Source organism: Pezoporus wallicus, unplaced genomic scaffold (assembly GCF_028554395.1).
Source record: "Pezoporus wallicus isolate ANWC-B61680 ecotype Strahan unplaced genomic scaffold, APGP_CSIRO_Pwel_v1 contig_3952, whole genome shotgun sequence".
Classification (NCBI taxonomy): domain Eukaryota; kingdom Metazoa; phylum Chordata; class Aves; order Psittaciformes; family Psittacidae; genus Pezoporus; species Pezoporus wallicus.
The window spans coordinates 11,779,897-11,807,680 of record NW_026635034.1 but is presented as its reverse complement, the minus strand read 5'-3'; the positions used below and the strand labels follow the sequence as shown (position 1 = coordinate 11,807,680).

General features: G+C 40.8%; 1 protein-coding gene across 6 annotated transcripts in view; it reads left to right on the top strand.

Moving 5' to 3' along the window:
• THSD4 (thrombospondin type 1 domain containing 4) overlaps positions 1-27,784 on the top strand; it is a 314,334-nt gene that overhangs the window by 19,513 nt on the left and 267,037 nt on the right. Inside the window, exon 1 of one of the 6 annotated variants that reach the window (XR_008970824.1) lies at positions 21,763-22,139. The exons of 3 other annotated variants lie outside the window; for them this stretch is intronic. The gene's annotated coding sequence lies outside the window, so the exon portion shown is untranslated. Of the gene's footprint in view, positions 1-21,762; positions 22,140-22,245; positions 22,401-27,784 lie in introns of those variants that run through there. 2 more of the 6 variants (XM_057398755.1, XM_057398764.1) reach the window with 2 other exon arrangements.

The window sequence follows — 27,784 nt, the reverse complement described above, 5'->3', positions numbered from 1 at the left end:
AATGTTTTCACTGGGCTAAAATATCGAAAAGAAGGACAAATCCAACTTCCTCTCTAATAAAAGCAATTTATGGAAGTTTTGGGACTCGCAACATTTTCATTTCTGGTGCAAACTAGCGCCTTATCATTACATGAGGTTGCCTGATTCTGCTAAAATGATCACCACTGCAGTACTGTGAACCTAAGAAGCAAGGCTGTTAGTTCAGTAGCTATTTTCAAAGTGTCATTTAAACCAGTTCAGAATCTATCAAGAGAAGAGGTACGGAATTAATAATTACTATAGTCATAGGGTGTACAGTGGTGATTTCAGTTTTGTTTATAGAATCACAGCACCAATCTGTAGTGGAAAAGTCTAATCACAGGGCAGAAACTCAGAGTGCATTAGCAGGAAATCTAAGGCTCTGAGGAGCTGTGGTGTGAACACTCCTGCAAATCCTCCACTATAAAACTACAAGGGGGAAAAACATCTTTTCCAAGCTGCAGAAGTTGACAATCATGACTGAAGGGTAAGTTTGGTTTGTAACTCAAGTATAATTCAGAACAAGTTTTTTTGTCAGGCTAGTAATTTGAAATCAGCTTCTTAAAATCTAGACCCTAGCAAAGAGGTTGGGTGAATTTTGATGAAATCAGAGGGGAATAAAGGAGAAGACAGCTGCTAATGTTCATTCAGAGGGTGCTTGCTTAGTCTGGGCAGTGGGTGCTGTAACCATCATATTTTGAATCTGTGCATTTCTTGACTAAGACTGCTATGCCCTTTCTACTTTCTTTTGGCTCCTTTTTTAATGTAGCGGCTGGGCTAGCTGACTATAAATCTATGCTGAATGTATCTTGTTAGCATCTTTGACTTCTGCAATCTTTGCATCTGTTCCTTTTGGGAAGAAGGTACCAAGGTAGCATCCAGCAACTACCCTCCTTGAAAGTGATTTTCTAATGGTAGGATAAAGGAAGGTGCAGCATCTTGTGCTGCAAGAATACTTGCCTTTTTTTCCAGCACGGTTGAATCTGGTCCCATATGTGTATGGGTGTCTAGAGAAGGACCTGGAAGGCACATGCTAAAATGGATTTGGAGCCATTCAGTAGGATTATTGTTTCCTCAGGTTATTATGCAGAGTATGGTATGTGAAACACTACCTAAATGCTGCAATTTCAGTGATGGTTAGGCTATATTGCAGCAGGGGAATGGAAAGGCTTTGCTGTACTACTGTAATGTGCCCTAGGCTGTAGTAAGTTGTCCTGGAACAAATCAAAAACAAAATCACAAAATGCTTTCTGCTGTTTAGCTTAGTGAAAATTATGCAGAAAGAATGGTGCTTAGTTATGGTCCTAATTTAAAGCACTTGAGTTCACTTCCCAGAGAGCTAGGCAGGCTGTTCAGCCTCTCTGTGCCATGTTTCCTAACCTTGAAGTGAGTAAGACTGTCCTGTTTGTGGTTTGTCTTACTTTTGCTTTCCTAGGCTATCAGCTTTTAGGATGGTGGTTTTCAAATGTCATTTGTACTGGTCTGGCGTTATGGGTCTTGGTGACCTTTCTCAGGGCTCTTAAATGCTAGTGTTGCACTACTGCTTCTTCTGATTTTTAGAAGGCCTCCAAACACTTAAATTACTGTAGTAAATAGAGTTGTGTAGCTGTTTTCTGGTTCCTTACTGGTCAGTAACGTCCAAAGAAAATGTTTGGTAATTGCAATCCAGTTGTTAGTGGGCAGATGTCTCTGTCTTGGAAAGGCTGTCTCTGCAACTGGACTCTTTCCCTAGCAGAGGGAAACTTTGGACTAGATTAACACAACAGAGATACCCTCTCTTCTGAGGAATGCAATTGTGTGTTCTGGGCATTTATTCTTGTAGGATATTAAGTGTCCATAAAATATCATGTGTCATTGATTCAGCAGCTGACAGGAAAAAAAGAAGGACTCTGGTATAAAGCTGCAGTTCTTTGGGATTTGAAGAACTTTGTGTTGTGAATTGTATTGAAAATAATGACTCTGTAATATGCAATTATACCTTCTGAATAAACTCAACAGGTGAATTGGTGGATGCTCATGGACAAGAGCTGAAATTGTTGGAATCAAAACTGTATAAGGATGGATTAAAAATCTTGTGGGTTTCTATACTTGATATTCAGTGCTTATCTTTGTTCACTCAACTACTTGTTTGTAGACATGTTTTCTTCCAACTGTGGAGAAGATATTTTCTTCAGTATAATGCAGTGCAATTTAAAGTGCAAGTCTTCATGTGAAGATCTGAGGTTTCTTAGGATTTTTGCTGAAGATGCTGTGTAGGGCTTTTAGGTGGTATTTCTTTCTTGTACGTGTCTCTCTTACTACCAAGATATTCTCAAGCAGGGCTTCTAATGCAGGTATTCCTATTGTTTGTTTTTCAAATATATGCAGCTTTTACATATTATATATAGTATATTTATATTATATATATATATTATATATTGCTGATTTCTCCAGATAGCCAAAAGAGGTCTTCCTAAAATATTTACTGGATTGATTGGGTACAGAGTCCTTATGAATATGTTTGTCTTTGAAAATTTATAAAGGATCTATATGCAGAACTCTGTTCAGTTACAGACATGCAGGTGAACGAAGGGTTGGAAGGCAAGCTAGATGTATCATTGTAGAAGAGGAAAGAAAACAGGAGTGAAATTGTAGGACTCTCCTGGATCTCTGGTTTGTGCTCAGGACAACTGAACAATATCTGTAATTAAGGAAGGCATGGAAAAAATACATGATGCTAGGTTTAAGATTTAGCTCTGTGAAACCAGAAAGATGCCTTTAAGGGAGAGTAAGTATAACTAGCATTTGAAGTGATTTTGACTGCTGCTTCTGCCACATGACTGCTAGCTATTGGACCCTGGCTTGCTGTGTAATATATGGGGTGTACTTAGTAACTAGCTGGTTTTATTTTAGGAGGAGAGTTTGGTTATTTCATCATTGTTTAATATTATGACCACACCCAGAGCAATAGTCAGAACTCATGCCAAACTGTTCAGTGTAAAAATAGTCTTTGCCTTGCATTGTTTCTATCCTGCAGTTCACGCCCTCTAAATGAGAGGGGCAGAGCAAGTAGAAATTTCAATCAAGCTGGTTTTTTTAAGTTAGTAAGCAATTTACAGCAGCCTTTGACTGTGAACATGGATTGGCTCTTGCACCCAAGTACACATTTTCTGAAGATTTGCATGTTGGTGGGGCTTTGCCTTCTAATCCAAAGGGGGTTTTGTATGATGGTAGCATGAAGGTGATCACAGCGTGTTGCATGAATGAAAGGAAATTAAGAAGGTGAATTTAAAATATGCTCCATTCTCTCGTATGGGCCTCATCAGCATCATCAGCAGAAATGCATAGATTTAGATCATTCAGAAATCTGGATTTCTGTTTCATTGACTTTTTTTCGAACTTTCCAACAGTGAGAGGCAAAATGAGTTCAAGTAGAAATTATTCCCAAGGGTTCTATGGCAAAGTGACATTGCCTAATATTTATGAGTGACACAAGTTTAATATCTGGCAAGAAAAAAATACATGTCTGTACTAGGAGAACTATCTCTTGCTGATATTAAATGTCAGCAGTATCAGAGCAGAATCATGGATGAATGTGGGTTTGCTGCCAATATACACAAGAACGAAATCTCCTCAGAACCACTTTGGGAACCGGCATTAATCTGGCACATTCTGCAGTTAGCTTTGCAGTTGCATCCTCTTCTGCACTCTGAACCAGCAATGACTAACTTCTTCAGTGTAAACAAGGATAAAGAGTCCAATTAGAAAATGCCATCCAGAAGAAAATAATCTGAAGTGAAAAGGAGTAAAGGAGGACAACTGTTGGTGCAGAGTAATTTCACAGTGCGGTTGCCTGACAGGAAGCCAAGGAAGCAGCTGCTGAAGGGAGTGATTGCCCTCACAGCAGCTTTCTGAAAGTCTGCAGATGCTGTTACACGTTCTGAAGAAGCTCAGTGAATCTAAGAACACAAAAGGCATTCTTCTAAGGTGTTAGAATAGTCATATTAGGACTTCCTTTATATCATCATTCCTGACAACTTCAAAATGTATTTAGCAATTTGAATGCTAACCTCAGCACAACATATTATATTTTACATAAATGCTGCATAGTGGGAGAAATAAAGTGAAGATCTAGGGTACAGGATGCAGACAGGTGACAATGAATTGAATAACTGGTGTTTAAAGCAATATCTCAGGATTAGCTGATGGCTGTTGTGAACTTGACATTTTGAAGAAATCGACGGAAGAAAATTGAATGGTTGGAGAGCTGACATTTGGCATAGAAGTTTTAAAAATGCTTTGTGAAATACACAGCACTAGAAAAAACTTCTGTGTACAAAGTGAAGTCACTTGCTCAGGCACCTTGATGTTAGGCGGAACAATTGTCAAATGCAAAGTAACGTGCAGTGGAAGATTATCCAGTTACACATAAATTGGCAAAGCACAGGAAAAAGATGGAATATCGTTGTAAATCACTCAATGTAGTTGTTTGCTCAATATCAAGCAGCAATCAGGGAAGCAAACAAGCTGTGTAAATGTTTTCAAAAAGGAACAGAAATTACTACTGAGCTTATTACAGAGTCCTGAGAGTGAAGTGTGCTGTAGCTGCACCAATGTACTAGAAAATGGAAGCAGAAAAAAGTGACCTCAAGAAAGACCTCTATAAGAGGAAAGTAGGACTGTTACTGTTGAAGAGAGAAGGCCTGACTGGTGTGTTCACAGTGATGTGTGCTCTGAATAATCCCACCTGTGTTTCTTTTCAACTCTTCCAAAAACATGGACAAGAACAGTCAAATAGATTGGAAAGCAGTGGTTTTACATTTGCTGCTTTTTGTGTGTGTGAACAGTAAAGCAGTGAATGATAAAACTTGTCACCATCAGATGTCAGTGAGGCCAAAAGAACTGCCGAATTCTTGGGTTTTTCCCTGAAGCACTACCCTTAGTCGCAGGAAAAAGAATAGCAGATTTGGCTGGACTACTAGCATTATTTACAGTAGCAGTTCCTATATTTGAAGTGCAGAGCAGTGGTATTTCTGTTAGTGTTAAATGCAAATCTTAATTCCTAGTCAAACTCCCCTAAGCTTAGTGCACATAGCAAACATTTATTTAGGGGTATTTACAAGCCCATTCAATATTCTACCAGTTCTTACTGGAAGACCTTAATATCAAAATTTTTGTATTTAAAAAGCAGGTATCTTCCTTTAGGCAGTATTCCTTTAAACTCTACACAGCAATTATTCTTTAGTATTCCAGGTCAGTATTCATCTTACTAACAGACAAGCTTCACAGTATATTAGGGCAGCAAGTTATAGACACACAGTTTTTAAAAGCTTATAAACAAGGATTGTAACCTGGCTTTCCTGTTCAGAAACTCTTAATTCTTTTAAGAACAATGATATGTGCTCATTCTTGCCAGACTGAGATGGAAGCCAATGACTCTACTGAAACCTACAGAATGTGGTATCTGACTTTGGCTTGTTTCAACACTGGACAGGATTGAGACCACTTTTTTTCCCTGCTTAGTATACATATTCACAGCTAGAATGAGAGCACATTACTGTCAGAAAGCTGTCATCTGATGAGTTGAATTACAAACCGTCAGGGTAATGATTTCTTGCTGTTTAAGTTCTTGAAAGCTTGACATCATTTACATTCCTAGAATTGCATGTATCAAAGCATAGCATGGGAAGATTAGAGGGGGAAAAGATAAGGGTATGTACTTGCCAGCATTCACTCATGTATGTTAAGTTTCAATTGCAAAGTGTGCAAATACAATGATGTACCTATGCTGTCTCCATACAGTTGTGTTTTGTGCTCCAGTGGCCAGCACAAAGCTCTCTGATACCCGTGATTGCTCTGTCCTGCTTCTTACACTGACCAGAATAAAAAATGATAGGAGGTAGATGAAAGAAGACATAATGGCAGCCTTTGGGTGTTCCAGGTTTTCCTCCGAGACCCTGCAGTGCCATCGTACAATATGCTTTTCTGACTTGTGCCAAAGGACTGGTACATAAGTAACCCCAAATAAGTACGTACTAGAAGTTGTTCTTAGTTGCTTAGAAGAAAAACAGTCAGTTCTGAAAGTCCAGTGTGGTCAAGTTCAGTTATGTCTTTTGTACCTGGTCACTACTCAATCCTTAATGTAGAAAATGCTCTGTCAAATATGCTAGGAAATAAACTAATAGTTTGGAGCTCCCAGAAGGTCTAAATGTTTTTCTTTCATCTTCCAATCATAACGATGCAAAAAGAAGCAAAAAACAAATTTCTCTGTCTGACAAAAAGAAGCAAAAAACAAATTTCTCTGCTGCAAAGTAGAAATAATAATGTGGTTTCAAATTTTAGTAGGAAAAGAAATAAAGGGCTTGAATTGCAGTAAGATAAATTCTGCTTAGTTCTAGCTAATGCTTAGCTAGGGATAATGTGCTACTCTTTCTCTGGAAGATTGTAAAATCTGAAACTTGGGCTTTTAAAAACACCTTTAGCAGGCAACTGGCAGATCTGATCCTGCTGTGGGGCAGAAGAGAAGTCCCTAGAATCCCTGCCATTAGCCTTTTTATGATTCTGTGATCACAAGATTGATAGCCTGTGGGTTTGGTTATTCAACATTTGAAGTATTATTGGGCAATTTAATAATATAGACACAGGTGAAGACAGAGACAAGGAGTCATAAATTTAAAGAGAAAATTGTATCTATTTTGATTAAATATAAGAAATACAGTGAGATTGCAGGGACAGTGTAGAAATAGTTTAGTCTGTGTTTAGGTGCCAGAATGTCTGCGCATAAGCTTTAGGGAGTTCTTTCTTTCTGCTGTCCATAGCTGATGCTTACTAACTCCAGCTGTGACAAAATTTTCTTCTTAGATTAATGACATCTAAACTATTCCAGGAAGGAGGTGAATTTAGATGTACATTTAGTATCTGTTGGAGACAAGGAAAAGATTTACTCAGTCTAAAATCTAGGGTAGTTTACAGGCAAAATGAAAATGTTGCTCCTGTACCTTAGATCTGAAAACTAAAATGGACTAACAGTAAGTAGTAAAGGAACAATTCGGGTGGTCAGAGGGGTGGCCTACCTCCATCAGTTTTTTCTGTTAGTGACTTCTGTTATGTGTCTGAGTAGTGCACAATGCCAAGCAATTTATGATGGTACTGAGAGGCTGATGGAGGTCCTCGTGTATTGTTCTTCAGGGATATTGCAAAATACGTATCAAATTTCTCAAGTTGCATTTTAGGGTGTAGTTTATTATATAATAATCTTCAGCTGATTCTTAGGGTTATTTTTGTACTACGAGGCTTGAGAAATAACTTCTGGCATGAATATAGCATCCATGCTATTTTTGATCAGCTTTATCTTCACACATCATAACTGTGCTAACAAGTCAGAGTACAAGAAAAATGGGTAAGATGCATACTTGGCCAGTGCTGAGCAGCTTTATTAGAACTATGTCACTCAATAACAAGCTCTGTATCTCCTATTGTCTGGCAGTTGTGATGAGGGGATGGGTGATGCTATCCCAATTGCAGAACTTATGTGTAACCCTTTGTTAAGTGTGAGCTAGCACATTATTGATTGGTAAAGCAGTGCACTGGCAGCAAAAACAATGTGTTGGAGTTGTAAACAGACCTGTTGAAATGTATGTACTGACAACAGCGGTGGGTTTCTTTTTGTTTGAAAACAACCACCACCAAAAAAAAACCCCAACAAGCTGTAAAATAACAAGAAATATAGCCTCAAGGGTTTTCATGTTTATGGTTCTGTGACAGTGAGTACCCACAGTGGTCAATGAACAGAAAGAGTAAGGGAATGACTATTGGAGTAAATACTGAGGAGGGAATGTGAGTGAGCTAGAGCTGGCACTTGCATCTGCTTTGTGGGCCAACACTGGCAGCATGCCACTGTAGGTGGAACTGTTGCAGCAATTTATGGTATAAACAACAAATCAGGCCAGGCTTATCTGATCACCTTTTGGTAATTAAAATATGTCCAGGCTCTTTTTTCCAAAGCTAAAAATGTTGCAGCATTGGCAAGGTTAGGAATAGACTCTGTGTATGTATGTGTTCATGTGTGTATATATGTATGTATATGTGTATCTGTTTTCTTTTTGTGTAGGTGTTTGCCCTTATGAGAGAGTAGGTGGTACAAAAAGGATAAAGAGGCATAGGAGTAAGAAACAGGGACTATTTGAAGAAGAGTTGGTAGTTCACATTGGCACCCTGGGAAGTTTTCAACAACTAGGAACATATATTCCACCACCCCACCCCCCCCATTCCGAGCAGAGTGGTGGTTGCTCAAAATGAACAGGCAGAAGTTTTCTAGACAGCATCAGACCTTGGATGAAAATCTGTCTATGCGAAGTTAAGTAGGGGAGGAAACTGATACAGCTTTCTTCTGTCACTTGTTTTTTGATAGACCTGAATGAAACTTGCTGTTTAATTCCTCCTTCAGCACTTAGGGGGCTGCAGTTTTCATCTGCTTCTTGGTGCTCTGACTTCTCTCTCGAGGTGCATGATTATCAGTGGTACATATCTGGATCATGACTCATCTTGTTACGTTACAGCTGGGCTTTGTAAGTGCTCCTCTTTCGCATGATACATTGCCAGGAGCCAAGCAAAACAGTTAGGCAGGTGTGAATGTCTGTAATAAAATGGACACATTTGAATCCTTACATGTGTTAAGAGGGAATAGAAGAATCTCTTCTGTGTTATTTAGTCTAGGGAAGGCTTTTTCCTTCTCACTCCATCTCCTGTCACTTTCAGCTCTTCTATCTTCTTCAGCAGAAAAGAAATCCTCTGTTATTCCTAGCCTTGGTGTGTTGCCATGAAGAGAAGCATGAGAATGCTGAGTGGCAACATTGCCATAAGGATTTTGAAAGTTGGATGTTGTGTATTTATAAATGTTACTGATTGTGTCTTGAATGTAGCAGGTCTTAGGGGTACTCTTCAGAAGTCCATGGAAAAGTTCTCTTGCCTTCTTTGAGCTAAGAGGCCTTTCATAAGAGTTGTGATGGCTGTACAGGCCAGGCACACCTCGTAGGAGAAGCAAAACAGAAGAAGATGTAGAATGCTTTGGATTCCCCAGAAGGAAATATTTCCAACAGAGAAAAAAACAAAACAACAAAGAAACTGAAAAAAACCACCAAAATTAACACACACACCCCCCAAACAAAACAAAAACAACAACAAAAAAAGCACCCAGAAGTAGTAAATCTGATCAAGTGATATTCTGAGTCCCTACTTTGTGCTCATTTTGTACCCATGGGCCATGAGATCCTCCAGTGTCATAAGAGCCTTTGAAAGTAAAGAATTATGAAAGCCTTTGATGATGCATATCTTCTTTCCTAGAGTTCATTCATAACTGAGCCACCTTGAACAACCAATCTGAGCAGGGTTCAGAATCACTTTAGTTCAGGGCTCTAGGAAGAGACAATTCTTTCACCTTACCACAAAAATCCACTAATGTATGAGACCCTTTGATTTCTGTGGTGGTTACACAGGTGTCTGTAGATGCACTACAGATTTTGGTGTTTGTTGTATGTTCCCCTATGTCTTACAGTGAAACGGTATTTATTTGCTGAAACATTCTTAACAGTTACTCTTAAGGTTTGATTCTTTTTTATAGGTTCTTCCTATCAGTTCTCCCCATCAAAGATTATTCTTAGCTTTTGAAGTTTATGAGCATCTTCAAACAATAGCCATGCTCCTTGTCAAAAGAGACACAGATATGTTTCCCTCTTTCTATTATAAAGGTGTTTGCTTCTAAGTAACGCATAGTTCAAATTTTGTCTGCTAAAACATGGGCCAGTAAATATGTCAAGATTCAGTATTTTGTAAGCTATTCTAGGTTACATAGAGAAGGTGTATACTGTTGAAGGGTCTGTTATAGCAGGTTGATTTCCATGTTGTATTTATCTAGTCAACTAAGCATTATCTCAGGAGAATGTCTGCAAGTGACCATAATTTTACTCTGCCCTGTGCAAGGATGGGCAGATGGTCTTTGCTGGGTTGTCCTGTAATGTCATGGTGAAGCAAGTGAGGAGGCAGTAGCTTTCTTAGTAAATTAAGAGCGCTGAACTCTTCATAAGGTTGATTTAGGATCTGTACAGCTGGCTTCTACTTTATAATATGCATTATTACTTGTAGTACGAGTTTCTGATGTGTTGCCCTGCTTGAGCAATGACCTTTCTCCCAGGAGATGTTGCTACAGCTGCAGCAGGAGAGGTACAAAACCATAAAGGTGTTGCTCTAGTCTTTGGTTTTTGTTACCCATAGCTGTGTGATTCAAAAACCCGTCTTTCTAGACAGGAACTTGGTGCAGCAGGGGAGCAGCAGGATCTACAGGAACCTGCACTGGCAGGCTGGGTGTCCACTGGAACCTGACAAGAAAAGCTGAGTTTGCTTGTACAGTTGCTTTCTGACCATTTAGATACTACCCACTTCTGAACAGTGTGTATACAGAACACACTCAAGATAAATACCTTTGAAATACTAGGCCTTTGTACTTCCTGACTAAAGAGAAGCTCTCAACAGAACAATCCTGACTGAGATAAAGGATTTAATTTTATTTGATCCGATTTTGAACAATGTAAAGGCTAACGGTAATCTTGGAATTCCAAAAATTCTGTAATTATTTGAATTTCATGACTTCAGTGGATTTTATTTTACAGTTTAAATCTTGACACTTTTCAGGGTTACATTTGTGTTATCTTAATAATTAGAGTAAGGCTGGTTTCGCACTTAAACATTTTCTTACTAATCTCAATCTTCTATTAAGAAATAGTTTTATTAAATACATGAAAACTACTGAGAGGGTGGATCACTTTCCTTCTCTCTTCCTTCCCCAAATTCATTTCCCCCCAGCTCCTTTCTTTCTAGAGGAAATCGAAGGACAAAAGTGAGAAAACCAGAAAAGTATAGAAAAAGCAAATAGGAAACTTATAATTTTTCACTGTAACTTAAACTTCTTTGGAAAAGCCATCAACTCAACACTATCAACTTTCCCCTAGGGATTAAAAACCCAAGCTTTTGTATCCAGCTCCAGTCAGAGATTGTGAGAGAATAAAGTTTGTCTTCCTCCTGAATGGGCCCAGGGCTGGATCTCTGGCCAACTAATTATTTCATAATATGTCAGGAAATTCTGTAGATCTCAAAGTATGCAGAGGTTTGTCCTATCCAAAACAAAATGCCCTGGCTGAACGGTTTCATATTCTTCACTGCATATACCAGGGAATGGAGAGTTTGTGCAGGTAGAGAAACAACACTGTAGTTGAGTCAGAGTTACTTCTGCAGAGCATTTCTGTGGATGTGTTGAAAACCTCAGCTATGCAGAGGTGGGTTTCTCTGGCTACACTTCTGATCCAGCCAACTACACCCCATTGTATCTGGAATCCCCAAATGCACACTATCCTGGAAACATGGGAAGCAGAGCATAATGCTATTCCATTCCATGCCTCTCCATTCTGTTCCATTCTATTCCATTTTATTATATTTTGGTTTGGTTTCTTATATTTTGTGTTACTTTATGGTATTTTATGTTACCTTACGTATATTTTTTTTTGCTATTTTATGTTACTTTATGTATTTTTTTTTTGTTATTTTATGGGGTTTTATTCTGACAATTTATTGCAGCAGAACTGTAAATCGTATATACATATGGATTAGTTTTAAAATACTGGGAGGGTATTTATTTAAAACATGAGAAAAAACAGAGCTCACTGAAGTGCAATTATTAAAACTAGAAGTTGGACTTTAATACTATTTGACAAAACTCTGTCAAACAGAGACTCCAGGTACTACAAATATTGAAGGAAAAGCTCTTGACAGTGCTGGTAAGATGAGTTTGAGGACATTAACAGGGAAGGGGGAGCACACATCAAAAAAATCAATGGTGCAGAGCAGAAATTGATGTCAAATTTCTGTTAAAAAATTGATATTTATATAAAAATCTCTATTGCAGATGGTTCTGATAGGCTCCTTGTCACACACAACAGGGCAGACTGTAGGTCAGTGAAAAAAAACATAAAATAAAATATAAGAAACCAAACAAAAATCAAATCAATTTATTTGATTGTATTGATCTCACATCAGTATGTGACTAGTGCATATGACTTACAAAGGCTACTTCTTAATTCCCATAAAATCTTAGAGTGGAAATTTCTAAAACACCTGTCTACAGTGTGAGGACTGAAGATTTTTTGGCATTTACATTAATATATGTCATGTAAACTGTTTTACTTTTTCCTTTCATTTGTGAAAAGTGTGCTGAAACCTCATATGTGTGCGTACATACGTACGCACAAAGTTCAAGAAAAGAACCAGCTACCAAAATGGGAATGCAGAGTGCTCTTGTGGAAGTGCGTGCTTTCCACAAATGTTTGTGTACACAAACAGACTGGGGCAGGCTTCATTCAGGATGAATAGACAGTACGTAAAATGCATACTTTCCCTCTCCTGTTCCTTTTGTTTATCTGATTTTGTAGAAGGATTTTAATGAACCCCACAGAACTGCAATAAACTACAGGAACTGTAAAGTTAGAATCCAGGAACACTACAAATAGAAAAATTGCTGTAGAGCTTCTTTTGTGCCTGTAAACACATCTGGTCGAAGATACATGTAAACTTTTCTTCTCTGTGCAGCTGAAATGCATGAAGAAATATTTCTCCTGGGGAAAAAAAAAGAAAAATTAGCAATTCCTACTTTAAGGAATTTGGAATATGAGATATTTAGATAGTGAGGAGTATTGTACTCACTCTCTAAACATCTTTTAAGTTGTTCTTCCAACATGAGAAAAGTGCCTTTTGTAATAGTACTTCCATTTACTCCTTTACAGAATGTGAGAAGCAGTCTGAACTGAGGCTCCGTGTGTGTATATATGAAAATATACTTACATATTTTATAATTGTCCTGCTGGACAGATGTTGATACTATGTAGATTAGGTTTTCTGGGAAGGTGAATCAGTGAAGCAGAGTTTGGGTGTTTTGTTACGTGGTATGCGGTATGTAGTGCATAACAGCCCTAAGAATATGCCTACACTGAGGAGTTCCAAGAACCATGGTCCTCCTCATCCACTTGTGTTTGTGCTCGTCTCTTGTTTCAAGTGCTTGGAGTCTATAGACCATCTACTTGAAGCAAACTGACTTCTGTTTATATTATGGACAGAACCAGACAGCATATGAAGTCTAGTTTACTAAATTGTCCTCATGTTACTCTTTAAATTAGATAATATTTTCCCACTCCTCCCCACTCCCTTAGTTTCTCCCCTTATTTCACTGTAGCAGATAAATGAAATTTGATAAAAGTTCCGGAAGCAACAGCTTTTTTGATAGGCAGAGTTATGTGTTGCTTTGGAGGGCTGGCAGAGAAAAGCAAATAGTCAGCTGCTACACAAGTGCTTGTTGGGACCCATTACCAGTGGGGCTCAGCCTTTGACTGAGTGGAGTTTGGGTCAGGCTTCATGTTGACAGCTCGTGCCTGGCAAGGGAGCAAGCTGGAGACAAACAGGGCTTTGCACAGCTAGGTGAAAAAAAAGATGGCAAGACTGGATGGGCTTGAGATTCTTACGCCACCTGAGATGCTTATGTAGCTCAACTCTGCTGTATTATCTCAAGGAAAAGATTCTTTCTCCTATGAAATAGCTGTTATTTGTGTGAGGTGTTTGGAGGAAGGAAGGAAGACTGTACTGACTACCTATTTTACACCTCTATGTAGGGGTAAATAAAGAGTGGAAAAAGGCAGGATTTTAACACTTCAGTGCAACTTAACACTTCTTAAGAGCCCAAACTGAAATAAAAGGAAGAGTCTGTGTTTTGTACAGTAAGCGTTTGGCACTTGTGGTTAATCAACCTGTTAAATATAAGCAGTTAAAAATTGTGTATCCTGTAGTTGCTAGATTATATATTGCTAAATTGATCTGAATCTATAGCTTGGAAAATAAATTCAGATGTGCTAGGACTTTTTCCAGTTAATCTACTGGTAAACGTTTACAAAATAATCCCTAGGGTGGGCTGCTTAGATGAGGGAATTGTTGCTCATAAGTTATGTGGAACATATATGCATTTCTTGCCCGAGAATGACTCCCAGTTTCTACAGAAGACAGGGTAAAACCTTGTTTGTATTGTGGCTCATAGAGCTGTAAAGACTTTTCACATTGTAGAAAGTGTGTTACAAAGAAGCTGGATAGTCTTGGCCTTAACTGTTTATGTAAAAGGATAACTCATACATATCCTCCATAAACTGCTGCATGCATATGCCTCATCCTAAAAAAAAACTTTTAAAAAAGTGAAATTGAGCACATACCCATTTTCCACTGTCCTGTCTTTTTCTCTCTTTAATAGCCTAATAATTCAGTCAGTACATGGTGTTCAATTGCACTTTTATTCCTCTCAGTGTAGAATGGAAAGCTTGATGGTATGAGGGCTAACACCTTCCAGTGAGAGTAAGAGATGATGCAGGCCTGTTAATGTTCAGGAGGTACAGGGGAAGGGGCAGCCAGAATGTTTTCTTTCATGCTGTTCCTCATGCACTGGAAATGTTTTGAGGATAGACCAGTGTTTTGGCATAAGATTTGCCTGCAGATCAGTACGCAGGTTGCCTGTGGTCCAACTGTTTTCATGAATCAGGGGAAAAACATCTAGGCATGTGTACTGTATGGGGAGGCAAGCCCCATAGCTCAGTACTTACATCATCCATACGCCTTTTATTTGTTTTTGGTAAACAGCTCTCTTTTGCTTCAAATTAATATCCTGCTTGAGTTGCTGATACAAATGTTAAGCTATTTAGCATCAAGTTGCCAGCAGACAGCATGACAACAAATGGTAGGGGTGTTCCTGCCAGTGACTTGTATTCGAGTATCTGATCAGAGCCATATCACAGAGGCTCTGCATGTTGTTCTCCAGGTTAGACATTAAGCAAGTGCTTGAGTATGGATACAAAAGTGTTTCTCAGTGGCCACGGTTTTCAGGTAATTTTAGGTTCCACCAAGAATCAGTAAATCAGGAAAGTGGGTAATATTGAAGGGAAAAACTGTCTGAGAACAGCTTCTATTCCAAGCTAGGCACATGAGTTAGGTCTCTGTATGTGTGTCTGATATAGGTACAGTAATGTGTACTTAAGTGAGAGGCAAGAAATTATGATCACAAATTAAATATTAGTATTTTACATTCCTGGAAATATTTCTGAGGTCTACCAAGGTTCCTTTGCCATTACCAAAGGAGACCAAAGCTGAATGCTTTATGTCATATTTAATCTTCTGTCTTCTCAGATATTGTCTGTCTTCATTCTTCTCTTGGTTTTTCAAATTGTAGAATGGTTTAGGTTGGAGAGGGTCATCTAAGTTCCAAACCCCTTGCCATGGGCAGGGACACCTCACACTAGACCAGGATGCTCAACCTGTCCAGACCAGCCTTGAACACTGTCAGTGATTGAGCTGTCACAAGTTCCTTGGGCAACCTGTTCCAGTGCCTCATCACCCTCACAGTGAAGAATTTCTTCCTTATATCTAACCTGAACTTCCCCTGTTTAAGTTTTAACCCGTTATCCCTTGTCCTATCACTACAGTCCCTGAGGAAGAGTCCCTCCCCAGCATCCTTGTAGGCCCCTTCAGATACTGGAAGGCTGCTATGAGGTCTCCACGCAGCCTTCTCTTCTCCAGGCTGAACAGCCCCAACTTTCTCAGCCTGTCTTCATACAGGAGGTGCTCCAGTCCCCTGATCATCCTCGTGGCCCTCCTCTGGACTTGCTCCAACAGCTTCAGGTCCTTCTTATGTTGAGAACACAAGAACTGTACAGAGTATTCCAAGTGGGGTCTCACTATGGCAGGGTGGAGGGGCAGGATCACTTCCTTCAACCTGCTGGTCACACCTCTTGATACAGCCCAGGATACAGTTGGCTTGCTGGAAAAAAATTCTTGGGTAAAGTTGCATTGCTTAGGGGATGGGGGGAGGGGGAAAGGGGGAGGCTGATAAGTGTAAAACTCAAAAAAGACTTTAAAACAGTATTTCAGCCCATAACCAGTAGTGTTCAGACAGGTGTTGGCAGGAATAGCACTGAGGTAACGAAGAATCCAGAGTAAATCAAACAACATAAACTCCAACTACCAATCAAAATCCAGCCTTGTTTCATTTCATGACCAAGCAATTGCATCACTATTCAAAGGGCTTATTCGTGTGTCATGTGTGTTGCCTTAAGCAAATGAGCTCTGGGAACCCGCCTGGGAGGAAAAAATTAAAAAACAAACAAAAAACCCGACAGCATTTTGTCAGAAGATTTATCCAAAGTCAATATTTATGAAGGCACAGCAGCCCCAGAGGAGTCCATGCTGTTTCAGTACCACAAGCAGTGCCATTGCTTCCACAGTGTTTTTTGGAGTTTCACGCCTCTGAATCAGCGAATAACTTCACAAAAGCAGTGAATGTGCCAGGGGCTTGTCCAGACCATGTGTCTCTCTCATTCACTGCCTGGAAGGGTCAAAGCTCCTTCTCAAGACCAGTTTCCTCAGCATCATCCTCTTATTCCCACGCTGCTTAGAAGGCTCGGAAGATTCAGTTGTAGAGCTCTAGCTTGGGGAGAAAAGCACAGATTTTGCACTGAGGGGGTGCAGAGCAAGGAGAAGCCACCATCTTTGTGGCGCTTAACAGAGGTGGTTATCTTGGCTGCAGAACTTTACTCGAAGCTTCTAGCCACATACTGCCCATTCTTTAAACCAGTACTACCTGTTTGCACTAAAAGCACTGCTGTTTATGTTTTCTCACTACTTATTTAGGAGATTAGGATCTTGGTGGAGTTAGGTGTTTATACTCTTCTACTCAGGATTTCCTATCCTTTGTCTTATAGCTTCAGCTAGAATGCAGGACATTTGGGGTCTTATTCTTAGGTCTTTGTTAACTACCCCTTTGCATCCAGAGGAAATAAAGATGTCCTAGGCAGAGATTTGTGGTGACTGGGCATCTGGAGTTTCTAACCTGTGAAAGATACTCAAGTCCATTATTATTTCTAAGGCCCGCGAGTTGAGTTCTTAGCTCTTTTCCATAGCAGTATTAAGCAGTAATAGGGTTGCTGCCTAGCGCAGTGGCTTGCTTCCTGGCTGCTTGTTTCTGAACAACTTGGGCATCCTTTGCTTTCACTTACCACAGGTTATCTAGGTCACTGAAAGGTTTCTAGTTCATGTTTTGGACTAAATCTCCAGTTATTTAACAGTTTTCGATAGATCTACAGCTGTGCATGGCTATTTTTGGAGGAAGATAGATTTTAAGCAAACAGTTCAGATCTCCTAGCTTTTGGGGCTGGTAGACCCGTTTAGAGAATGCCTCTCTGATGGCAGACAGACTGCACGCAATGTGGCGCCAAGTCACTCTTCATTTATAAATATTAGAACGTGTTGTAGTTACAGATGTAATAAAAGAAAGGAGGTTTAAATTATACAGCTGAGAAACAAAAAAGGAAAATAAATACAAAACAGCATATGCTGTGTGCTGTAGGTCTTCAGTCTTGCTATTAGTAAAGATAAGAAACACAAGCTGAAGAGGCCTCTCAGTTGGATGACTCTCATGTTTTCCTAAATGCGTATTTTTGCTTCACTTAAATCCGTGTAACTTTCTGCTTGTCTTTCATTCATGTTCTCTTCTGTGATGAAGGTGTTATAAAAGGAAGGCTTAAGCAGGAAATGTGTAGAGAGGTTATTTGACACAAGCTTTATAATACTAGAGATGGTGGTTAGCAAAAGGCAATGGAAAAAAGTAGTGAGGATGTCCACATAAAGAAAACTATTGAGGTATGTATGTATATGTAGCACATTAGTAAGAGTAAGGGACGTGGTCTGTCTAGTGTACATGATCTGGCTGGTGCTTATCCAGAACATGGAGAAGTCCTCTAGTGTGACCAAAGAGAAATACTGGGTATGGAGGAGAAAGGGGAGAGTCTTTTTCCTTGGCTAGAAAGTAATCATGTCCTGCTGTGCTGTTGCGGAGTTTTACTTAAGAGTGAGGCGGTTGGTACCACAGCCCATGGGCTGCAGGTCCCAGGGAAGTGCCATTCCTGGGTCTTGTCCTCACATGAAAAGTAGAAGAAGCATAAACCAGACATGTCCTCCCATTTCTGTAATGTGACATACGAATTGAAAAACTTTCCATCTTCTAAGCATCTCTGCTGTTCTCAGGCAAACATCTGACAGGGGTGATTGACCTAGCACCAGAGAAAGGCATAGACAGGGGACCTAAAATGGAGGATTTTCTGAATACAGTTTCTGGGTGTGAACTACAAACTGCTCCTGTTGTTCCATATAGCTAAGCTGCAGCTGAGCTAGGTACTATTCTTTTCCTTTAGTGTTGTGTACTCTTTCTACTAAGTACTTCTGCTTAAAGAGTAACAGATCTAGGGGTGAACAGAACACTTGCGGAACTACAGTCTTTCTTCCAAGCCAGAAAGCTCATTCAGGTCTCAATTTTTTACTCTTTTTCGCTTTTGTTTTTGTTTTTTTCGCTTTTGTTTTTGGTTTTTGCATTAGTGGTTCCCCCTCACCACCCCTAATCTTGAAATCTAATGCTTGCATAAAAGGCACTTCCCAAGGCTTAACTGTGCCACTGACCTGTGCTGGACATGTTGCAAATCTGACATTGTCTTCCATATAGGAGGCAGCAGATTTCTAACTCTTTGCAATGTTGACGCCTGCTCTCATAAAGAGGAGGAAATGAAGCAGAAAGATCCCACTGTGACAATTAGTGGCTCGCAGAGAAGTATTGAAGCAAATAGTAAGTGGTTGAAACAATTCAAGGGAGGGAAACTCTAGCTTCCTACTCTACCACGATCTAATCTTCTTTCTCAGATTCTCTCCTTCCTTCTCCCAGTGGGGATTTTCACACACTTTCCCACTGTTAGCATGAGATGATTCTTCATGACTAGTGTGCAATAGTTCAGTCTTGCAGGGCAGCCCCCTGTTCTATCCTGTTATCTGCTTGCCAGTCTTATCATTTTATGCTGTAACCTAGTCTGAATTTTCAAAGTAGTATTAATGTCTTGTTCCCAGGCTGCTGTAACCCAAAGAATTTTAATGAAACTAACTGAAAGAGATTCCTATTCTTTCACTGAGGCAGCTGGCCAAAGAACTGGTTCATGGGCAGGGAAGTCTTTCAGCTTTGGAAGTAAAAATACCCTGATACCTCTTGCATCTCAAACCTGAATCTTTGCAACTTGCTGGGTGAGTGGTGCTGGTGGCTGTCCCTGCCCTCACATGAGGAGACGAGATATGGCTGGACTACCATGTGCTGAACAAATGATTAAGTAGGTTAATTCCTGTCCTCACCCAGATCTTTCTTTTATGGTCAGTTGATACACCCCTTAAATGCGTGCTTTTCTACTGTATCTTCTGCTATCAAATTAAAACTTCACACAAGCATATCCTTTGTGGATTACTGCAGGAAAAATTACATTTAAACTCCTCCTGAACGTGTTTTTCTTTCAAGCATTTTTGTTTTGCTCTCTATTTAAAAGAATGTTGCCATTTCACAATGCCCTTCATGTCCATCTCTTAAAAAAGAGCAGCCACTAGCCTGAGTATATTGGATTTTTTACTTAGACACATTTGTTATGTGAGACCATGAAAGACTTCAAATAACATTGTAACATAATGGGAAGGCGAGGAGCTCTGTGACTGTTCAGAACAAATTGTCAGCTGCTCTGATGCACAGATAAGGTGGGGGAAGGACTGATCCTCTCCCCCTCAGCAGCATGACAACAACTTCCTCTTGCACTGCTGGGAAAACATGATGCATGCTGTTCAGAGCAGTTCATCAGTAAGGGGAGGATGAGATGGAGGGATGAGAGATAGGAGTCTGCATTAGCCCTTGGGAGGGAGCAATCATTCTGAAAAGCAAATAGAAAATGGAAGAAGTTAGGGAAATTAAAGGCAGCAGAAGAGATAGGAAAGGAAAATCGTGACAAGTGGTCATTCCTTGACTTTTCAAAAGGCCTCCTTACGGTCTCACCTTTAATGTACCAAGGCTCCAGTTCTTCTGCTGCTATTAGCACTCACCTGAAGCAGCCTTTGGGACCTTCAGCATGGAGGCTAATGCCATTAATCTTCCCTTAAGTAAAAGCAAGTCCTCTTCCTCCTGAGGGCTGATTTTCAGGCTGGTACAGGTTAAGTAAACTTTCCCCACTATCAGGAGTTAGGAACTGTCTCAAGCAGAGCAATCCCACCATGTTGGTGAAGTACACTAATTATTGGCTTAATACCCAAGTACTTAGGTCTTTGCTCTTCAAAAGAAACTCTAGTCCATCTGGCCACAGTTGTGTCTTTCCCAGAAGCAAACAGTAGTCATGTAGTCAGCAGAGGAGATGAAGCAAAACATCTGTTCTATAGTAGAGATTAGAACTAAAATACTGTAATCTGACAGAGCTATTCCTGCCCACATGCTACCTGATTTAGCAATTAGTCACTTATTCGTGTACTTCATTAGATGATGGCCAGAGTAGCACAGCATTTGCTTCCTCCTAGATTGTTTTATGACTGCCAAACAGGCTTCAGTCTAGCTTGTGAAACACAGCATAACTCAGGAGGGACAGGAGGAATTCTTTCTAGATGAAATCTGTGGTTTCCAAACCCGTTTACTTAGTACAAATGAGACCTCGATCTCCTGGAGGTGGCATAGCTACCCTTCTCTTAGCATTATAATGCAGCCCTTCTTTGTGAGAAATCTTAAACATACAGCTGTATACAGCTGTCTTTTTACAACAGAGATCTGCAGTGGTGGCCATAAGGCGTCTGAAACTGCTTGGGAGTGCTGTGCTCTGGGAATTGCCTGGTGAGCACACAGGAAAAAGTAAGTTTTCTGCAGTAGATCTTTTACATAAAGCCTGTTGCTGTATATGGGCTTGGGAGTGAAGCAGTTTGTTTGGTACAATGAATAGCACAGTCAACACATCATCTTTTACTGATTCAGCTGGGTTCAAGTGTAATTGAGCCCAAAATGTTGCCAAGAAAAAACAACCTGTTTTGCTGTGCTTTAAAACAATCGGGTTCACGTGGTTGGGTCAGTTCCAGCAAAAGAATAGAGCTCATGCTGGACACTTTATTGCACTGTTCAATAAAAATGCCCTTAGGGATTTTAGGCACAGTGCACTTAATGCAAACCAGGAACAGAGAGACAAATTCAGGTTTTTTCCTCAGATGCTGACTTAAAAGTTACCAAGATCCTCCTTGTATATGCTTATCTGTGCTTTGCTTTCACAGTGACAGTGTATCAGTGTTTCTGGCTTGGTTTCAAATCTCAGACTTTTGGGCAAATACTGGCAGGAACCACACATTATCTTCTAGTTGTGTTTCTGCTAGAAGCAGATGGTCTTTCATCCAGCCAGCGAGCAGGAGGATGGCAGTTGTCCCTCTCACGTTTGCTTGTAGCATGTGAGGGCAGCAGCATGGAGTGCATGAGTACCCTTGTCACCAGCCGCGCAAGGCTGTAGGAAGTGAAAAGTTACAGTGTAAAACACTATAATGTTACAATTCCACGTACTCCAACCCTGCGGGGTAGCTCTACTGGTGGAGGACACCGCTGCCGCCCGGGAGAGGTCGCAGAGTTTGTTCAGGCCCGCGGGCAGCACCTGCCCCGGGCACGGCTCCAGGGCTGTTACGGGTGGCTGCCGGCCGGGCACCGTCTGAACGCCGTTATCGCCGTGCGGGCGGGCGCGGCGGCACCTGCGCTCCCCGGCGAACGGGCGGCCCGCGGCGGCTGCGCGCCTCCCCAGCGCCGGCTCCGCGAGGCGCCGCTGAGCTTCGTGGCCGCCAGGTGGCAGCAGGCGCGGGCAGAGCGCGGCCTTTCGCGTTGCGCGGGAGGCAGGCTGGAGTGAGGGGAGAGGCTGTCCTTCAGCCCCGGAGCCGCCGGGAACCTGCCTCGAGTCCTGCGGGGCGCCCTGCAGCCGCGCTCCTGCGGACCCGGCGGAGGGGCCGCCGCCTCCCATGCGCCGGAGGTTGTGGTGCTGTCAGTCCTATCGCCCCCGCCGCACGGATAGCGCCTTGTCGTGGGGCGACCGGACGGGACGTGCGCCGCGAGGGACGCCGGCACGGAGCGGCGCGCTGAGGTGGGGCGAGTTGAGGCGAAGCAAGGCCGGGCCGCCCCGCGGCGATAGCGCCCTGAGGAGGGAGCCCCGCACCAGGTGGGCGGCGGGCGGGCTCAGCGCCTTGCCAAGGGGAGCGGGGAGAGGGCGTCCGGGCGGTGGTGTCGGCTGGGGCGTGCGTGCGGTGCCGGGGCGGCTGGGCTCGGGGATGGCCGGAGCTGCGAGGCCGCGGTGAGGGCTGCTCCGACCCAGCTTTGTGTTCCAAGCCTCGGCTGGAGGAGCTTTCACTCTCTCCTGGCTGGCTGTGAGGGAGCTTTCTGGTCGGCTCTGCGAGATTCCTGCGCCTCGTGTTTTGGCTGCGTGAGTAGCCATTTCAAAGCTGCTTTCCTTGCGCGCTCGGTTTCCAGGGGCTGCATCCAGAGGGTGTGTAAGGAGTTGCTTCGTTTTGCCTCGGTGTCCCACCAGAAGCAGTAACTGCACGTAGTCTGAGCTGAATCCAGCGGTTTGTATGAGAGAGTAAAAGAAGTGAATAACTTTCCTCACGTAGAGTGCATGTCGCAGTTATTTCTGTTTCGGGCCAGATCTTTTGGCCTATGTAAGCATGAACTATGTTTGGCGTTTGGTACTTCTCTTCACATTCTCCTGCTTTTGGCTTTGTTACTCTCTTTCCTGAGCTTAGGTTCTAGCAGCACTTGGGCTGTTTGTGTTCGGTTGTCAGGCTGCAGGGGTATATGCCATAGCTCAGGGGAATCATATCATGGAATGGTTTGGGTTGGAAGGACCTTAAGGATGATCTGCTTCCAACTCCCCCTTGCCATGGGCAGCGTCACCTTTCTTTAGAATCTCAGAGTACCTTTTGTCTTCCAGCTACAGCTTTACATTTTTTCAGCTGTCAGTGTGTCCACATTGTGTGTTTAACAGCCCTTGACCCACTTGCCATTAATTTGTCCAAAGGGAGGTTTTTGTTTTGTGCTAGAAGCTAGAAAACCTGTCAGCAGTGAGTTCCACAGGTTAGTATGTTGTGAGGAAAAACTACTTCCATTTGTGTCTTAAATCTACTGCCAGATACGGTTTAGTCCTTATAAAATGGACTTGTTCTCAACTCTGTGCTATTTCAGAACTGTGTTCTTTTCCTACCTGTTTACCTCAGCTATCCCTTATTTCAAGGTAAAGAATTCTTAGCTTTTTAGACACTTCTCGTATGGGAGTTGTTCAGCATCTCTTGCCAGTGTCAACACCTTTCACTGTGTTTTTTCTTTCTTTTCTATTTTTTTAAAGCAAAGGATCAGCAAAACTAAGTTATATTCAAGGTTTCAGTACTTCATGGGTTACATAGCAGCATGATGATGTCTGTTAGCAGAGATGACAGATTTGAGTTGGTGCATCAATGATGTGGATAGCCAAGAATATAGAAATATTTGTACCTCACTATGTGGTCATCTGTTGATGAACCAGTGCAGTTTGGTTTTTTTATCCTAAGCCACTGTTTAAGTAACTAGTTGTGGGTAGGTCAATACAGTGATATAGCGCTATGGATGAAATGGGTGCCTAATGGGCTGTTAGTAGCCTGTCAGTATGCTGTTTCTCCTGTCTTCTGTGGCAAAAGCAGGAACAGAAAAGAGCCTGAATTTGTCTGAGTTTTGTGCTGTTTGTGGAACTGACAATGCATTTTTACCAATTTGATCCATCAAGCTGTAGCTTGTCAACTCAGACTTCTTTCTAGAGTAAAAGTAGTAGTAATCTCCTGATTGATGTGATTTCCACCCATTCAGTATCATCAGAGGTTTAAAATTGCCTTTATATTGCTAAAATTCATTAGACAGCTTGATGCTTTCTTTTCCATCACCACTCTCCCAGGGAATCTAGTGGAACAATTTCAGTTAAGAAGACTAGGAGGAGAGACTGCCTTTCAAGGAGAAAAGTGCTGCAAAATGAGAATGTTTAGCAAAGTTAGAAATAAGAGGTCAGCTGCTTTGGACTATCATATAGAGGCCTTCAGAATGTGTGTAGGTAGGAAACATAGATTATGTGTCATAACTGTGCCCTGAACATAGCTTGTCAGCTTTTATTTAGGAGCAGGGCTAATCCCAGGTCTTGCTGATGATGACTCTCATTTGAAACAGCTCCACTGGAATTGAAGGAGCAACTTCTGATTCCTGACTCAAACTATCAGAACCACTTGGAGGTGTGATGCAAGATTTCTGTTGTTTCACACTTCATACAACAGGTTCATTCAAAGCTCCAGCAGATTTAATTGCAGAAAATTTATTAGGTTGCTGATAAGCAGTGGTGAGTTTTATGATTGCACTATAAAACCTTTGCTTCTGGTGTAGAACAAACTGAATAACTGTGTTAGGCAAATGTGCATAAAGTCAAGCTTGAAAACAAACCAAAAATGAACAGAATCATCCTGAAGACTTGGGTTGGCCTGAGTGTAATTCTGTGCAGATTATGACAGCAGAAAAGCTGTTTTTCCACATAGGAGTGTCAATTCTCTGTGACGTGACATCGGATGTATGATATTTAGACCATTCACAGTGGCAGTTGTACTGAAAATGGAGGTGAAGAAGTGCCAGTTAGACGCTTAGTAGTGGTACTTTGGAGGTTTTTTTTTTCTAACTTTAAAACTCAGATTTGTCATCTACAGTTAAGTGCAGCCAATATAGAGACTTCTATGGACTTTGAATTGATCTGTTAGAGAAAATTAAGGTTTGATGGTTAAGCAGTTAAAACTTTAAGTCAGCAGTGCATAAGCAATTTTAACTGTGTCCGCTATAGTGCTGATAATAATAACAGGCTTCAGTTGTAGAAGGTTGTTATTTTTTTTGTAGGAAAAAAGTAAAAGCAAAAATCTTATGTATGAGATCAACTTCTTAAATAGTTAGGACCTTAGCACCTTCCACCAATGCAGGTAGGCAAAGCATTTTGTGGCTTTTTATTGTGAAGTGCTTCTGATGGTCATAGTGCTAGCTGAAGAATGTATTCTATGAGAAGTCTTGTTCCCTTTAGTAGGCACATACACAGTTCAGTCATTAATTCTTTTGTTTTCAGAAAGCAGCTTAACCTGATACAAATGCAGTTTGGAGGATGAATCAGATAATTGTAAAGCTGATTCATTTAAAAATACATGTGGTTTAAATGTGATCAATGGACGTGATTGCATTATTAGTCTATAGTAGGTTAAGAATGGATTATTGTGTGTTTCATGTTTTAATAACTTCTCTCGCATTCAAGATAGCACAATACACTAGAAAGTTATGTTTTTATATACTACATTTTTAGGGAGAATGCATGGTCTAGTACTTCATTTAGAAGATTAGGGAGATGTTAAGCAGATATAAATAAGACTGATGAACAGACTGATCTGATGGGCACTGAATTTGGCCTCATATCTTGCCCTTTATAAAGGGAATGTAGCTGAAACCATGTGTTTCAATGTTGCCTTATGATTTTTTTGTTTTGTTCTTTGTTAGTTGACAATAGTAGGTATAAATTCAGTAACTTAAAACAACTTGGGTTTCTCCTGGAATGTTCTGTCCCACCCAATTTTCTTCTGGGGACTTGTGAGTGTCATGTCACACATCAAATGATGTAGGTTCTCTCTGCAGGGTTATGGCAGTCCCAGAGATGGGTCAGTGTTCATCATTTTGGTTGCTGTTAAACAATCAGCACTTGTCAACACCATCTACAGACATCTGGCACATGTTTTTAAAATGGTAGTACCAAGCATTGAACGTAGGGCTTCTTCACAGGAACTGTTCTTGCACTAGAAATATTCCAGTGTTGATATGATCTCAGTGTGATGCTTGTGAGAGAAAATAGCTTTATCTGTTGATAGGTGATATATGTGCGAGTTGCTGGAATATTTTTTAACATTACCATTGACCTGCTTTGTGCTGCTGATCAAGTCTTATTGGCATCTTGCTCCATTTCCTTTATCACTGAGCAAGGTATGACAATTACAGGATATTGGCCAGCTATTAAATTTCCTGAAGATAATTTGCATGCAAACTGCTTTATGCTTAAAAAAAAGGCACTGGAATAAAAATACTTACTATATATGAACAAAATCAAATTATATAGTATGTGCCTCAGGTTTATTACTGTGTTTCTTCAAATCACATCTTAAGGACTTGCTTGTTGGCTATTTCACATCAGTCTTGTGCTGCTCTCTACTTGGTATCCCACTTCAGTATTTATTTTGGTCATGGTTTTGGAATTTCCCTTCACAGGAAGATTCCATACTCCTTACATGGAAAAAAATATTTTAAAAAATGGCTTTTTTTTCCATCAGTTCTATAGGTTCTTTTTTCAGTAAGTGCAGGAGTCGCTATTTTCTTTAAAGCTCTGTTCTAAGGAGCAATAAAGTGAAGGAAAAGGTTATCAGTAGCTTCAGTGGCTTTTGGATGAAGGCATTTCCATGTGATGTGCTCTTGTAATTGGAATGACCACTGGTTTCAGCCATAAAATCTTAGTGGCTTTTTAAAGCATCATTTTGTTTGCCTATTTGTTGATACCTTCATTCACATTTAAGGAGCTACTTCTGCATATCTCCTGGTTTTACAAGCTGGCAGTGCTCTATTTCTCCGGTGGGACTAGCACTGTGTTTCAGCTGTGGTAAAAGCTCATTCTCTCGTGGTAAAATGACTTGACAGGACACATGAATGCAACTGTTCACAGGCATCGGCTCATATTTCTTATTTGCATTAATCAGTTGGTGTTAAACATGAAAATTTTAAAGTGTTGATATGATCTCAGTCTTGGAGTTTAGCCCTGCCTGAAGTGTGGAGCCCTCCTTTCCTCAGACATTTTTCTGTATCATCACTTCAGCACAGCTGTCTGTGAACCAGAAATCAAAATGAAATTCTGTTTCGGCAGGAACAGGGAATGCCCCACCACATACCAATTGTCAATTTCAAATTGACAAGTAATAATGTATTTATGAAAGGTGTGGGGAGGGAGGCTTTATCTGCACAGATATAATTAACGTCTTCACCTGATTTGTAGAAAGAAATGGCTAAGCTTCAGAGATCTGAAAAGAAAACTTACTGATCAAGTGGTGACATTTAGCAGAGTCACAGAAACTACATTTGCGGTCCGGCGGCAGTCACTTAGTGTGCAGTATTACCTCAGTTTAGGAATCAGGAGGTAGGTCTGCTTCAGAATCACTAGATTGGCTACGGATCTCGACACATTAAAATGAATATATATGACTTCATGTTTGTGGAGCCCTTAGAGTTTGCAGTCTTTCTTTCACAGTACAAGAGCTAGTAACTTGTGATTTAAATGGGAGTTATGCTTGTATATAATTGGTTCCTGGAACTGGGGCCTTTGGGAGACTCTCTGGGTGCCAGAAAAATGATGTTTAACTTACAGGGCTTGGTAGATAAAATTCAACTCATTGTAGGAGATCCACTTTTACATAACTGTGATCCCTTCCTTTACGACTGCTATAAACTCACAAGCTCTGTATAGCTATATATGATTAAGTGTATAGAAAAACAGAGTTCTTCAGAAAACTTACCATTTCTACTGCATTTTTGTTGATTTCACTGCTTATTTGTGCTTTTTCATGAGAGAAAAACACTCAGTTTTTTTTAAATTCAAAGGGTAACTGTTGTGACAATGGCAGTTTCAACTTCTGAAATTACTTTATCTGTGTATGAGAGTTGTGTAGGTCTCTTCTAGCAGAAAAATGTGGTAGTGAGCAGCATCTTTCCAAATTTGTCTCTGTCAATGTAGAA